At 38.9% G+C, this 15,784-nt stretch overlaps 2 long non-coding RNA genes across 2 annotated transcripts; both read right to left on the bottom strand.

Moving 5' to 3' along the window:
* Window positions 1-1,199: 1,199 nt before the first annotated feature.
* LOC148923161 (uncharacterized) lies at window positions 1,200-2,920 on the bottom strand. Its single transcript, XR_016132341.1, has 3 exons — window positions 2,724-2,920; window positions 2,051-2,141; window positions 1,200-1,431 (listed from the first exon to the last, which is right to left on the bottom strand). It is a non-coding gene; the product is annotated as an uncharacterized LOC148923161 (long non-coding RNA).
* A 5,018-nt stretch (window positions 2,921-7,938) lies between these two features.
* Window positions 7,939-10,090, bottom strand: LOC148923160 (uncharacterized). The gene is made up of 3 exons (XR_016132347.1): window positions 9,888-10,090; window positions 9,215-9,305; window positions 7,939-8,170 (listed from the first exon to the last, which is right to left on the bottom strand). It is a non-coding gene; the product is annotated as an uncharacterized LOC148923160 (long non-coding RNA).
* Between the last annotated feature and the right edge of the window lie 5,694 nt (window positions 10,091-15,784).

The raw sequence follows: 15,784 nt of genomic DNA, 5'->3' as shown, positions 1-15,784 counted from the left end.
CTACTTCACAATATTTATTTATTTAATTGTGGAGAATAAAATCTTACCAAATATTCTATTCTATTTACCTAAAGATCTTATTGAGCACTATAAATAAGAGGAACCCCTAACCCTAGCCCCCATAATTTTCGGGCCCCTCCCTTCAACACTCTCTCCAATTTTTCTTCTTCTATTCTCCAATATTTTGTCATCTTTTGAAGAAGAATTGAAGTTTTATCCATGAATTTTGAAGAACCAAGTCTAATACTTAATTTCTACCGTTCGTTTTTCTCATAAGGTATTTTTATATTCATCTTCTTCGTTTCTACCCGATTCCTCTTCTTTCTAACCGATTAATCGGTATTCTTGAACCCTCATGCATCTTGTTGAGTGAAAGTGGGGTAAAGGGGATATGGAAATATGTATACATGTGTGTGGTGTGTATGTAAATGTACCCAATATCACGTCCGACGCATCATGCTCCTCTTGGGCTCGTATTGCATAGGAACGTCCTGGTGCTCGAGCTCAACTCTTGATGTAGAACCAGGCGTTTCCCTCTGACTCCTACCAGCTCCAAAACCTCTTCCTGACCCACGCCCTCGGTAGTTAACTGACTCAGATCTCGCATATGTAGGTGTTGGAGCATTCGTCTGTCTCGGACAATCTTTAGCATAGTGATAGCTTGAGCCACATTGAAAGCATAATCTTGCTAACCTTCTACACACTCCAGGATGATGTTTCCCACAATGTTCACACATGGGTGGGCTATCGAACCCTCCCGAACTAGCCACCGAAGGGGTCGGTGCTCTCTGTATGAATTCAGATCCTGGGTTCAAGTTTCTTCCTCAGGAATGTGCCGGTGCTGAGTACCCACCTCTCCTGAAATCTCCTGAAATCTCTGAACATGGATTGGGACATCATCATTGTTTATAGGCTGTTCTCCAGCTGGAGAACCTTGTATCATACTTTGAGCTTCATCCTCAGCCATATTTAGAGTTTTAGACTCACCACTTCAGAATGATACACCTATATGTATACCAGCTGCATCAGGTCACTAGCTCAGACACAACAAACTCTTATGTGGCATGTAACTAACATATCAGACCTTATCTAGTCCTAGAATCAACCAAACCTGGGCTCTGATACCAATTTTGTAACACCCCGAATTGATGTCACAATTTAGTACCCCATTTATTTTTATTTTTTATTTTCTCAACAAATAGAAAAACTATAATATATGCATATATATTTACATAGGCCCAGTTCGCACAACTATACACAAAAACACACGTACTTAGCAAAGGTGTAGAAAGAAGTAAAACTGTCCTAAATTGCATTCTACCCCTATACATGCCATGGCTAACATATCTAGGGAGTTACTCACACGCAACCGTTCGCTAGTGACCCGACTTCAACATCTGTACAGCAAAAGGGTTAACCTGATCACCTAGTCTGCAGGATAAAAAGAAGAATATGGAATGGGCTTCAACTAACTTAATAGTAACTCACCATTAAGGCATAAATTTTGAAGCTATACCATACAATTTACGCAGTCGATAATAACTATCATAAGTCTTTTCATCCATACCAACATCATCATAATTATACATATCCTATCAGTCATAATCATAAATGACCTCATACAGTTGATAAGAGTGTAGTCCATGACAAATTTCATCACACCGAATATCATATTTTAATTTCTCCAATCACACCGCACCTCACATGGTAATGTTTCGGTCATATTAGATTGTATTTCCTCCCATCACACCATACATAACATCATATCTTCTACACTCATGCCATGCTCACATATCATTACCTTCTGGTATGCCATCTAGTTCTTACCCATACTCATATTCAATAATTTCTAACATAATACGTTCACAACTTATCTCAACATATATAAGTTTACATAATCATTTCTTTCAATAACACCACTCAACATACTCAAGTGATAAACCTCCTATCATGCTCAAATATAGCATCTCTTGACTGACATTCAATACTCAGTAGGTAAAAACATAACTTTATTCAACAATTTAAGTCTAAAGTAGAATATTTATATTACCTCAAAATACAAAAAGTCTTGATATAGGAAGTGCCTTACTCCTTCACCTTCTCCTTCTCCATACCCGTATTAGCTCTTGAGGCAGTGTTACCTTTCAATATATATAAATTTCTTATCAGCACCAACACAAAACAATGTAAACATAAATAAAATTCTCCTTTCAAATTCTTGCTACAAATTATGTTATAAACTGGCTACAATAATTTAGCTTAATCACTCATTTTTGTCAAGCAATCTTTATTTAACATATAATAAACATGGTCCCAAACAAGCAACTTTAACTGTGAACATCTTTCATTCAAAAATATGCAAGATCCTCACATTCCTACTCGTCTAAAAGCTGCCCCAACTTTCCCATGCCAAAAATACAAACTTCTTCTCTGTTAAGGTATAAATTATGCTAAAAATGTAATTATAAAGTCTCTCGAAAGTAGCATAACGATTTTCCTAAACCAAAATAAATAATTATAGGTTTTACAACATTCACACACACAAAGAGAGATCTTTCTATCTGTATCATCTCCCAACTATCTCTATGCAGTGAATTAGAAATCATGACAACTTTACACTTAATTTACCTAAATTCCAAATTGGGGAAGCACTTGATTATGAACCCTAGCTCTAGATTTAGAGAAGAAATTGGGTAAATTGGAGGTGCAGGAGATTTTCTTACATAAATTAGAGCCAAGTCCAACCTAGACTCGCCGGAAAATGGCGATAACAACGCCGGAACCTGCCGGACAGCGGCGACTCAAAGAGGGGGAAAAACTGGATGGGAATCGGAGGCGTGAGGAATCGCTGGAGAGAGATTATCGTCTGTATGTATGTGTGTGAATGGCGGTGAGTGTATATGTGTGTGAATGGCGGTGGTTGGATGTGTTTTGGGGGAAATTCCCGTAAGTGGTATCAAAAGAGATCATAATCTCTTAATTCCAATTCATTTTCCTTTTTCTTTTATTTTACTTTCTAAATTTCAACCCCACACAACAATAACTACATGGAAACATATACTATTCACAACTTCTAATTATGTCTATTTATTTATTGCATTTTAAATAATTTAGAATTATATATATATATATATATATTTTCTTTTTAGATTTTATTTCCTGGGTTATTACAATTCACCTACTCTAAAAAAAATTTCGTCCCCGAAATTTGTACCAGATTTAAATAGATACGGGTATTGCTCTCTCATAACATCCTCTGGTTCCCACGTAGCCTCTTCGATTTGGTGGCTTCTCCACAATACTTTGACTAGTGGAATCTTTTTATTTCTTAGTTCTTTTATCTCTCTAGCCAATATCTGAACCGGTTCCTCATCATATGTCAAATCTGGTTGTACCTCAATTGACTCTGTTTGAATTATATGAGAGGGGTCTGATCGATATCTTCTCATCATCGACACATGGAACACATTATGGATCTTTTCCAGTTCTGATGGTAAGGCGAGTCTATAAGCTACTGGACCCACACATTCAAGTATCTCATGTGGACCGATAAATCTAGGGCTCAGCTTGCCTTTCTTCCCAAAACGAAGCACTTTCTTCCAGGGTGAAACCTTCAAAAAGACTTTATCACCAACACTGAATTCAATATCTTTTCGTTTCAAATCTGCATAAGATTTTTGCCTATCCGATGCTTCTTTCAACCTACTCCGTATTACTCGAACTTTATCTTCGGTCTCCTGTACCAATTCTGGTCCAACAATCTTCTTTTCACTGAGCTCAGTCCAATATAATGGCGTTCGACATTTTCGGCCATATAAGGCCTCATAAGGTGCCATCTGGATACTCGACTGATAGCTATTATTATACGCAAACTCAACTAATGGTAGGTATTTCTCCCAACTACCGTCAAAGTCTATGATACAACTCCGCAACATATCTTCAAGAATCTGTATTACTCTCTCTGATTGGCCATCTGTTTGTGGATGGAAAGTTGTGCTAAAATTTAATCTGGAGCCCAAGGCTTCCTGAAATTTTTCCCAAAATCTTGATGTGAACCGTGGGTCCCTGTCATAAATTATAGAAGTAGGTACTCCATGCAGTCTTACAATTTCATTAAGGTACAATTCAACTAGTTTCTCCATGGAGTAATCAGTTCTTACAGGAAGAAAGTGAGCTGATTTCGTCAACCGATCAACAATTACCCATATAGAGTCCTTTTTCCGGGGTGACATAGGCAATCCTGACACAAAGTCCATGGCGATTTTATCCCATTTCCATTCCGGTATTGATATTTGTTGCAATAGACCAGATGGAACTTGATGTTCAGCCTTGACATGTTGACATGTCAGTCACTTCGCCACAATTTCTGTAATATCTCTTTTCATTCCGGGCCACCAATAAAATTCCTTTAAATCATGGTACATTTTTGTACTCCCTGGGTGCATCGAATACAAACTATTATGCGCTTCCCGAAGAATATCATTTTTCAGCTCGTTGTCATCAGGTACACACAACCTCTTTCTAAAATATATACATCCATCAGGACTTTGTTCGAATTCAGGTGCTTCTCCCTTGTTGATTTGTTCCAATTTAGCTTTCAACTTCTCATCAGTCCTTTGAGATGTTTGTACTCGTTGAATCATGGTGGGCTTCACTCTAACTTCCGCCATCAAACTACCGTCATTCAACGCTTCCAAATGTGCATTCATAGCCCTTAAAGCGACAAGTGACTTTCTACTTAATGCATCGGCCACGACATTTTCCTTACCAGGGTGGTAGTCAATTACACAGTCGTAATCCTTGATGAGTTCTATCCATCTTCTCTGCCTCAAATTCAACTTTTTCTGTGTGAGTAAATATTTTAAACTTTTATGATCTGTATATATATAACATCTCTCGCCGTACAAATAATGTCTCCATATTTTCAAGGCGAACACTATAGCTGCCAACTCCAAATCATGTGTGGGATAGTTCTTTTCATGAATTTTGAGTTGTCTTGAGGCATAAGCTACTACTTTACCCTCTTGCATTAAGACACAACCTAAACCATTATGTGATGCATCGCTGAAAATTGTATAGACTTTGCCTGATTCAGGTGGAATCAACACAGGCGCCTCAGTGAGAATCGCTTTCAGCTTTTCAAAACTCACTTGACATTTGGCGTCCCAACGAAAAGGAACATTTTTCTGAAGTAAAGCAGTAATGGGTTTAGCAATTATCGAGAATCCTTTCACAAATCGCCGATAATATCCAGCTAAGCCAAGAAAACTACGAACTTCAGTAACATTCTTCGTAGGATTCCACAACACTATTGCTTCAATCTTCTTTGGATCCACCCGAATTCCTGCTGCCGATACTACATGACCAAGAAATGTAACCTCCGACAACCAAAATTCACATTTATTTAACTTGGCATATAATTGCTTATGTCTAAGTGTCTGCAAAACTATTCTCAAATGTTGTTCATGATCACTCTTAGTTTTGTAATACACCAATATATCATCGATAAAAACTATCACGAATTTGTCAAGATATAATTGAAATACTCGATTCATCAAGTCCATAAAAGCGGCGGGGGCATTTGTTAGCCCAAACGGCATGACCTTGAACTCATAGTGTCCGTAACGGGTTCTGAAAGCCGTCTTGGGAACATCCGAGTCTTTAACCTTCAGTTGATAATACCCTGACCTCAAATCAATATTCGAAAATACGCTTGCCCCCTTTAGTTGATCAAACAAGTCATCAATTCTTGGCAATGGGTATTTGTTCTTGATTGTCACTTTGTTCAATTGCCTGTAATCAACGCATAATCTCATTGATCCATCCTTCTTTTTTACAAACAGGACAGGTGCTCCCCATGGTGATATACTAGGCCGAACGAAGTCTCGATCAAGTAATTCCTGAAGCTGGGCTTTCAACTCTTTTAGTTCGGCTGGAGCCATTCTATACGGTGCCATGGAGATAGGGTTTGTTCCAGGTGCGACTTCGATGGCGAACTCAACTTCTCTATTTGGACGCAAACCAGGTAATTCTTCGGGGAATACATCAGGATAATCACATGCTATTGGTATTTCTGGTAGCTTTGGGTCAGCGGTACATGTATCCCATATATAAGCCAGGTAGGCCTCACAACCTTTCCAAATCAACTTGCTAGTTGTTGTGGCTGAAATCACATTAGTAAGGTAATTTGACCTTTTTCCAACCACCAAGATTTCATTATTGTTTGGGGTATAAAGTGTCAGTCTTTTTTTTGAACAATCCACTACTGCACGATGTACGCATAGCCAATCCATTCCAAGTATTATATCGAACTCGTGAAAAGGTAACTCCATCAAATCCGCCGAAAATAAAGACCCTTGGACAATCAGAGGACATTCTCTATATATTTTATTCACTATAAAACTTTTTCCTAAGGGACTTGACACCTCTATATCATACAAAGTCTTTTCAAGAGGCAGATTGAATTCTTTTATAATATTGTCACATATATATGAATGCGTTGAACCAGGATCAATTAAAGCAGTAACAGGTATATTAAAAAGTTTAAATGTACCCAATATCACGTCCGACGCATCATGCTCCTCTTGGGCTCGTATTGCATAGGTACGTCCTGGTGCTCGCGGCTCAACTCTTGATGTAGAACCAGACGTTTCCCTCTGACTCCTACCAGCTCCAAAACCTCTTCCTGACCCACGCCCTCGGTAGTTAACTGGCTCAGATCTCGCATATGTAGGTGTTGGAGCATTCGTCTGTCTCGGACAATCTTTAGCATAGTGATAGCTTGAGCCACATCGAAAGCATAATCTTGCTAACCTTCTGCACACTCTAGGATGATGTTTCCCACAATGTTCACACATGGGTGGGCTATCGAACCCTCCCGAACTAGCCACCGAAGGGGTCGGTGCTCTCTGTTTGAATTCAGATCCTGGGTTCAAGTTTCTTCCTCGGAAATGTGCTGGTGCTGAGTACCCACCTCTCCTGAAATCTCTGAACTTCTTGCTTGAAAAATGTCTTTCTCAGTTCCATCTTTAGAATCTAAGGCTTCCATGCTTTGTGCTAACTCAGACAATTTAGTCAAATCATCTTCTCTTGCTCCTATCACTAATTTCTGGATATTATCATTTAGCCCTCGCTCGAACCGCCGACACATCTCCTCGTCATTAGGCACAATCTCTCGGGCATATCGAGACTAACGTTGAAACGCACTTTCATACTCGAGAACGGACATGCTACCCTGCACAAAGTGGAGGAACTCTCTTTTTCATTCCTCCATGAACTTTACCCCACGTATCGTTTTCTAAATTCTTTAACAAAAAATTCCCAGGTGATCATCTCCGGCATGCATCTCTCCACTTTGTTCAACCACCATATATAAGCTTCTTCTTTAAGTAATGATATAGCACCATGTAGTTTTTCTTCTTGAGTACATGGTATGAAAGTGAAGATTCGCTCAAGTTGTTGCACCCAGTACTCAGCTGCATTAGGATCATCAGTTCGTCTTGCTCTAAACTCTTCAGCTCTATTCTTATGTAATTTTTCAACTACCGAATCTTGAGTGGGAGTCGCTGTTCCTGCTATCTGGCGCAAAGCAGTCGCCATCGTATGTAATATATCGTGTCTCGGGATTGGGACATCATCATTGTTTATAGGCTGTTCTCCAGCTGGAGAACCTTGTATCATACTTTGAGCTTCATCCTCAGCCATATTTAGAGTTTTAGATTCACCACTTCAGAATGATACACCTATATATATATACCAGCTGCATCAGGTCACTAGCTCAGACACAACAAACTCTTATGTGGCATGTAACTAACATATCAGACCTTATCTAGTCCTAGAATCAACCAAACCTGGGCTCTGATACCAATTTTGTAACACCCCGAATTGATGTCACAATTTAATACCCCATTTTTTTTTATTTTTTATTTTCTCAACAAATAGAAAAACTATAATATATGCATATATATTTACATAGGCCCAGTTCGCACAACTATACACAAAAACACACGTACTTAGCAAAGGTGTAGAAAGAAGTAAAACTGTCCTAAATTGCATTCTACTCCTATACATGCCATGGCTAACATATCTAGGGAGTTACTCACACGCAACCGTTCGCTAGTGACCCGACTTCAACATCTGTACAGCAAAAGGGTTAACCTGATCACCTAGTCTGCAGGATAAAAAGAAGAATATGGAATGAGCTTCAACTAACTTAATAGTAACTCACCATTAAGGCATAAATTCTGAAGCTATACCATACAATTTACGCAGTCGATAATAACTATCATAAGTCTTTTCATCCATACCAACATCATCATAATTATACATATCCTATCAGTCATAATCATAAATGACCTCATACAGTTGATAAGAGTGTAGTCCATGACAAATTTCATCACACTGAATATCAGCCTATACCCAATTAATCGAATATAAAGCACACGGAATACATATCTCCATCATATCCAACACCCACACGTATACAATTCTTAGACAATACCATATATATCACAACATGTATATTATCACATATTTATACTCCTGTTTGTTTCTGGATTATGGTCGGTACTCAGTACGAATACACGTTGTGGGCGGAATATTGTGGCATAAGGCTAATAGAATCTTTCCAACACACCATACATCAATTTATATTTCCTTCAATCACACCGTACATCATATTCTAATTCCTCCAATCACACTGGACATCATATTCTAATTCCTCCAATCACACCGGAAATCATATTCTAATTCTTCCAATGACACCATGCATCAATTTTAATTTCTCCAATCACACCGCATATCATATTTTAATTCCTCCCATCACACCGTGTATCATATTTTAATTTCTCCAATCACACCGCACCTCACATGGTAATGTTTCGGTCACATTAGATTGTATTTCCTCCCATCACACCATACATAACATCATATCTTCTACACTCATGCCATGCTCACATATCATTACCTTCTGGTATGCCATCTAGTTCTTACCCATACTCATATTCAATAATTTCTAACATAATACGTTCACAACTTATCTCAACATATATAAGTTTACATAATCATTTCTTTCAATAACACCACTCAACATACTCAAGTGATAAACCTCCTATCATGCTCAAATATAGCATCTCTTGACTGACATTCAATACTCAGTAGGTAAAAACATAACTTTATTCAACAATTTAAGTCTAAAGTAGAATATTTATATTACCTCAAAATACAAAAAGTCTTGATATAGGAAGTGCCTTACTCCTTCACCTTCTCCTTCTCCATACCCGTATTAGCTCTTGAGGCAGTGTTACCTTTCAATATATATAAATTTCTTATCAGCACCAACACAAAACAATGTAAACATAAATAAAATTCTCCTTTCAAATTCTTGCTACAAATTATGTTATAAACTGGCTACAATAATTTAGCTTAATCACTCATTTTTGTCAAGCAATCTTTATTTAACATATAATAAACATGGTCCCAAACAAGCAACTTTAACTGTGAACATCTTTCATTCAAAAATATGCAAGATCCTCACATTCCTACTCGTCTAAAAGCTGCCCCAACTTTCCCATGCCAAAAATACAAACTTCTTCTCTGTTAAGGTATAAATTATGCTAAAAATGTAATTATAAAGTCTCTCGAAAGTAGCATAACGATTTTCCTAAACCAAAATAAATAATTATAGGTTTTACAACATTCACACACACAAAGAGAGATCTTTCTATCTGTATCATCTCCCAACTATCTCTATGCAGTGAATTAGAAATCATGACAACTTTACACTTAATTTACCTAAATTCTAAATTGGGGAAGCACTTGATTATGAACCCTAGCTCTAGATTTAGAGAAGAAATTGGGTAAATTGGAGGTGCAGGAGATTTTCTTACATAAATTAGAGCCAAGTCCAACCTAGACTCGCCGGAAAATGGCGATAACAACGCCGGAACCTGCCGGACAGCGGCGACTCAAAGAGGGGGAAAAACTGGATGGGAATCGGAGGCGTGAGGAATCTCTGGAGAGAGATTATCGTCTGTATGTATGTGTGTGAATGGCGGTGAGTGTATATGTGTGTGAATGGCGGTGGGTGGATGTGTTTTGGGGAAAATTCCCGTAAGTGGTATCAAAAGAGATCATAATCTCTTAATTCCAATTCACTTTCCTTTTTCTTTTATTTTACTTTCTAAATTTCAACCCCACACAACAATAACTACATGGAAACATATACTATTCACAACTTCTAATTATGTCTATTTATTTATTGCATTTTAACTAATTCAGAATTATATATATATATATATATATATATATATTTTCTTTTTATATTTTATTTCCTGGGTTATTACAAGGAACGTGACCTTGATTGATTAATGATGCTAAAATAGATCGGTGGGAAAAGGGAAAAACGTTGAGACATGCATGAGTTAAGAATTTGTATTGAATCTAATTTGTGATATGTGCATATGTGAATAAAAAGGTGAAACCTCAGTTGCGAAGCCGGATAACAAGGGAAAGAACTTACTTGAAATCTAAGCAGTCGAGGTAGGCTTTACTCTTAAACTCTTTTATGTGCCAATTTATGAATGTGGAGAAATAAGGGTGGTTTAACTGTTATGTCATGCCTATGTCTGTTTTGTTGTGATATTGTGAGCCTGATGCCCAGTTTGAGAGTACGCTCCACTGGGCTATAGGGCTATGGATATGTTAAACGAATTCGGGTCTGAGTATGGGCCGCAAACCCTACCAGGCTGTGTACACGAGGGGATCGGGAGCCGTCCTTGCTAGTCGGCCGGTCTCGTGGGCGAAAAGTGTGGCCACACTTTCGTCACACTATGGAATGATTGTGATTGTTGAATTGTTGAGGAAAAATGGGGAGTTATTTTGACTGGCCAGTCTATTGGAAAATATATTTTGTGATACTCGTGATATTCTCTTATAACTGCTTAAAACTCGAGTTCACTTGGTAAGGGTGGCATAACTTATAAAATGTTTTGGCAATGAGCTCACTGAGTATTTCAAAATACTCAGCCCTGCATGTGTTTTCCTTATGTGCAGGTTGAACGATGACGAGCGGTGGCGGGTGTTGAGCATGATAATTAATTAAGATGGTTGTTTTGAACTTCAAGCGTAGTTGTGTCTTCATACATAGCTACTCTTTCTCTTGGTCGCTTTCCGCTGAGTTTTTGATACACTTATGTTTATTTTGAATATTTTGCACTCTCCTTTTCGGTTTAGAGGCGTTAGACTACCTTGTGGTTTTTATCTTAGAAACTATGTCATACTCTTGAGAATTGTTGATCGTAATTTATGATACCTTTTTTTTTTTTTTTTTTCTTATTTAAGCTTCTAGGTTAAGTTGCTGCTTTAATGCTCTGATAGTTCCTTTAAATCTTTGGTCAAAACTCTTTAAATGTAACCCTAGCCTATGTTGAATTCTTTGAGTCCGTTTTGGTAGCAGTCGCCGCATTTATTGTACCTAGGAAGGCGGGCTGTTACAGTTGGTATCAGAGCCTCAGTTCTTTCCGCTCTGGACCCAAGAGTCTTTTCAAAATTCAAGTTGTCCTTGTAATCATTTTCTAATAAACTGAATATGGAAGGCTCAACACCGCAAATCGTCTCGTTCAACCACGAAGAAAGAGGTACAGAATATTTCTATGATTGAAACTTTATGCTCTTGGAAATTTTGGTGGAAAGTGTTATTTTTGTGAGAAGCATGCCTTAAGTGTTGGAAATATTGTGAATGTGAAGCGATGCTTCTCGAATAATGACCTGTCGAATGTGTATGAGAACTTGTGAAAATTGTGAAATGCGAAACGTGATTATGTGAGAATTATTTTACAATGTTTGCAACACATAGACCTGAATTACTTGTTACCTAGCATGATACGCGTGTAATATAGATGCGCATGAACTGCATGATTTATGAAATGCGATTCCATAAATGATTGATTGACTGAGAGTTGTACGATGCTTGTTATGCTATGAAACACCGAATGGTTTATATGGTAAACATGTTTGATTGTGCAATATATGGATGGCGTTTGATGTGGTGAAAATTCATGACCGATGATGTATGAGGTATCGTTAGAACCACTAAGAAAGTGAAATGTAGAACTTTTCAAATTTGTTGCGAATGTAGAAGCCATATGGAGCTTGAGTTAGGTAACGATCGAATATACGTTGAAGTACGAGACTTCAAGCTATGCTTGAAATTATAGAGTGCCAAAGAAGTAGGCCAGACTGAACGTGCTAGAACTTTGTTGTAAGTTGACAACTGCAATATCACTTTCCTGAGTGATAAAACCAACGAAAATATATATATTTCGAACCATGGTGTATCCTTACAATGACGAGATCATACCTAAGATCTAATAAAACTATGCATCCTTGCATACCATGCGAAAGTGGCGATGCGACACACATACGACGACGTTTATGACACATTAAGACCACGTGCATATGTATTTCGAAAATGACCATGTGACATGGCCAGGAAACTTTGAAGATGCGACCATCAAAAATAGTTATTAATTTCGACGATACGATGAATCTCAACTTGGAATCCACGGTTTCATAGAAAGACATTGCCATGTTCAGGCTCGGGAAAAATGTGCGAGGGAGTGTGACCTTCGTAGCTAGAATGAACGATTCTTTTAGTCAACAGTACTTACTTGGATCCTAAGAAATTTTTTTCGGAACCTCTCGATTAACAGTGAGCCCTTGTTTATCTAAGACCTTGTTGGACTCGCAATTTGCAAGTAATACCCATTATTTCTTTTCCTATATCGGGCCATGAGTCACTTGTCTCGAAAGTTGTGTTTGCCTTTGTAACTTTGGATATCTTGATCGAGTAGACTTCTTTAATTCGTCATTCATAAGGACGATATTTGATTTTATTAGCTTCTGTCATTGAACTTCATTCCGAAAGTTGTTTATAGTTATGACCTTCAGTATGATCACATCTCCATACCTGTTTTCTTCAGAAGATGGAATATTCTTCTTGGAATTTTTTTTGTTCACCTCTTCATTTCTCCAGTTCTTTCTTGCAGAAGTGAAATTCCTTTTTAGCTCAATGATTTTTCTTTCTTCAACACCAAGTTAAGGCTATCATGTTCTCTTCTTCCTTAACGGGTCTATCGTATTAAAATTCTAAAAAGTTCCATTCTCTTTGAGTTGCCTTTAACAAACCGCGAATCCATTGATGTGATTCCATTTTTCAATAACGTGATGTCGTTGAACCATTTTAGTGTTACTTCATGACATTATGTCTATGTTTCTAAATCCTGCCACAACTGATTGTTTTAGGCCTTGACATGTTTGATCAATATCATTCATTGCTGTCCGAAATTTTTGCAAATTTTGATCGGGTAGTCTACTATGAAATTTGAGATTTATTGCAGTTTCATCTTGTTTTCATGACCCATCCCATGTTCTTTCGAGATCTCGTCAGAAGTAAATTCTCAAGCTCTATGGGTCTTACTTGATACCTCTAAACCATTAAATTCTCAGAATGGACGAGTTAAGTTCAATGGAACTTAGTCTTTGTTTAGTTTCAAACCAATTGTCAATTATGAGATTTGAAAGTGTCGAGCTAGAAATGTTATTCTTGTTTCCTTGATTAAGTTTGGAGCCTTTCCAATGAAAGACATTTTGTGGTGCTTCTTCGAATTGAAATCGGTCCATATCCAAGTTAAGACTGTTTGATTAAATTTTGAGTTTTTAATACATATTCTGAGTTCTTGATGCGACACGGCAAGGGAAGGCCAAAGCTTAATCTTTTAAGATACACGTGGGAAATAAGTTTTACAGACAGACACGCGCTGAAATGATATACCAACAAGAGGTGTAGACATGACCAATAGAACGAGACGAGAAATATTTCGCATTTACGAACTACTTATAACGATCTGCTAAGAAATTGAATATCGTGTTATGCACGTAGATAATAGAAATTTCTCGAACTTGCTTGAACGTAGAAATCGTACTAGGAGAACTTAAGTTAGTCGCTCACGACTTGCAAGTTATGGCGATGGGAGACGTCGATATAATCCTAGGAATGGACTGGTTGACCGCGAACTTTGCGACGATTAGTTGTAAGGAGAGACAAATATCCCTACATGCTCCGAATAAGGAACCCGTCGTATACCACGGAATCTCGATGAACCGGCAAACCGCGATATTCTCTGCGTTACAAGCCACCGCCATGTTGAAGAAAGGACGCCCGGCTTACCTTGTCTATCTCCACAGAGAATAGAAGGAGGAAAGGAGGCTTGAAGACGTCGCCGTTGTACGAGATTTTCCAGATGTTTATCCCGATGTGTTACCTGGACCGCCGCCGGATAGGCAGTTAGAATTTACGATCGATCTTGAACCTGGAGCCGCACTCGTATCCAAGGCACCGTACCGAATGGTGCCTAAGGAATTAGAGGAACTAAAGATACAGCTACAAGAGCTCATGGACTTAGGTTTCGTTAGGCCCAGTGTTTCGCCATGGTGCGCACCGGTGCTCTTTGTTAAGAAGAAAGACGGGTCAATGAGAATGTGTATCGACTACAGAGAGTTTAACAAATTGACCCTCAAGAACAAGTACCCACTGCCGAGGATAGACGACCTGTTCGATTAATTCCGAGGAGCCGACGTGTTTTCTAAGATGGATCTGAAGTCTGGATACCACCAGCTGAAAGTGCGAATGGAGGATATACCTAAGACCGCATTTCGTACCAGATATGGTCACTACGAGTTCGTCGTGATGCCGTTCGGGCTGACAATGCCGCAGCAGTGTTTATGGACTTGATGAACCGAGTTTTCAACCCGTACCTAGATACGTTCGTCCTAGTGTTCATAGATGACATTTTAGTCTACTCGAAGGACGAGAAGGAGCACGCGGAGCACCTACGAATCGCGCTGGAGACGCTGAGGACGGAAAAGCTGTACGCCAAATTCAGCAAGTGTGAATTCTGGCTGAGAGAAGTGAACTTTTTAGGACACATCGTGTCGGCAGAAGGAATCCGAGTGGACCCCGCCAAGGTTGAGGCGGTACAACAATGGAAGTCGCCATCGACACCGAACGAGATGCAGAGTTTCCTGGGCTTGGCAGGATACTACCGAAGGTTCATAGAAGGGTTCTCCAAGATAGCGAGACCGATGACCCAACAGCTCAAGAAAGGAATCAAGGTGAACTGGACGCCGGAGTGTGAAGTGGGTTTCCAACTCTTGAAGGAAAAGTTGACCACCGCACCAGTGTTAGCTGTGCCAGAGCTGGGAGTGAACTACGTAGTTTACACCGACGCCTCGAAGGTCGGATTAAGATGCGTGTTGATGCAGAATAACAAGGTGATCGCCTACGCGTCACGACAATTGAAACCGCACGAGTTGAACTACCCCACCCACGATTTAGAGTTAGCCGCAGTAGTGCATGCCCTAAAGATTTGGAGGCACCATCTCTACGGAGTTAGGTGGTGAAATCTTTACGGACCATAAGAGTTTGAAGTACTTCTTCGAGCAGAAGGATCTGAACGTGCGACAACGGAGGTGGCTCGAGCTGGTAAAGGACTACGATTGTGGCATCAACTACCACCCTGGCAAGGCAAACGTAGTGACAGATGCTTTAAGCCGTAGAGACCATTCGCAATTCGCTGCTTTTCTGACAGAAGAGGAAAGTTTAGTACGGGAGTTGAGTAAGTTGCGAATAGAAGTAGTAAGGACACCCGAAACCGTGAAGGGCCGAATCACCTTGTTAGTAGTAAAGCCTAATCTAAGGACGAGGATCGTTGCAACACAACGAATG

This window comes from Salvia hispanica, chromosome 6, assembly GCF_029641045.1.
Source record: "Salvia hispanica isolate PSC_SH4W2 chromosome 6, Shi_PSC_v1, whole genome shotgun sequence".
NCBI lineage: Eukaryota > Viridiplantae > Streptophyta > Magnoliopsida > Lamiales > Lamiaceae > Salvia > Salvia hispanica.
The sequence above is the reverse complement of the archived record's forward strand: the minus strand, read 5'-3'. Positions and strand labels throughout refer to the sequence as shown.